Genomic DNA, 948 nt, shown 5'->3' on the forward strand with positions numbered 1-948 from the left:
TGGAGCGATCATATCATGAGTTTGGGAGCTCACTGTCTTTCCTCCGCCATCTTGGCTCTGCCCTGGAAGTCACCTCTGGACTTCTAATATGTACATTTATTTAGTGCCTAGGCATAATTCTTCCTTCCTCACTTCATTGTTGACCTTCTTATCCTAAGTAAAGGGAGTGAGGTTGTGTTGTTACACATAAAGCTGGCAGGTGAACTCAAGATTCATCTAGGCTGTGATTAGATTGACAACATTTGAAATTTGAGTTATACAAGGTAACGTTTGTAAAGTTGTTTTCTGCATTTGGGGAAATTGCAGGGATCAGCCCAGGAGTGCAATGGATAAGCTTCACCCCGGGGAAACCACTTTCATGATCATGGAATCACCACTGCTGAGTAAGCTTTGATAGATTAAAACTAGATTATGACTTTTGGGACAGTCTGTATTTGGTAAAATCTTGGTACTTGTATCTTTTGCTTGCAAAATTTGGCTCAAAATCCCAGGCTAATTCTATTAAGGTTAATCCTAAACATTTAGTCTTGTTGTTAATAATAGCAAGCAACTAGCTCCCTAGCCATTGCTCTGATAGCCTGGCTTTCAGACCTTTGGCTTGTATTGGACCCTGATGTCTGCTTGGCTGCCTTCTGGTCCTGGCCCCTTGCCTAGCAAGTGACATTCCACTGCTGTCTATGCCCCAGAATGCCCCTGCCAAGCACAGTGACAAAGAGCTCCTGTAACCAAGGCCAAGAAGTTTATTCTTGTATTTCTGCTAATTGGTATTTGCCCATGAGACCCAAAAGAAGTCTGATAGAGGGCTAAAAAAACCCCAAACCTGCTAATATTATTTCAATTCAATTAATATTTTTTAAACACTTACTATGTTTGTTAAATTTTCATAAGCAATATTTATTGTTGAAGGGAGGTGTATTAGAAAGCCATACTCAGGAGAAAAAGGGCACT

The 948-nt window shown here is 40.6% G+C and overlaps 1 pseudogene; it reads right to left on the bottom strand.

The window, feature by feature from the left end:
- Positions 1–268: 268 nt before the first annotated feature.
- Positions 269–391, bottom strand: LOC122752446 (annotated as a pseudogene).
- Positions 392–948: the final 557 nt, after the last annotated feature.

The sequence above is a fragment of the Dromiciops gliroides genome, chromosome 3 (genome assembly GCF_019393635.1).
Source record: "Dromiciops gliroides isolate mDroGli1 chromosome 3, mDroGli1.pri, whole genome shotgun sequence".
Lineage (NCBI taxonomy): Eukaryota > Metazoa > Chordata > Mammalia > Microbiotheria > Microbiotheriidae > Dromiciops > Dromiciops gliroides.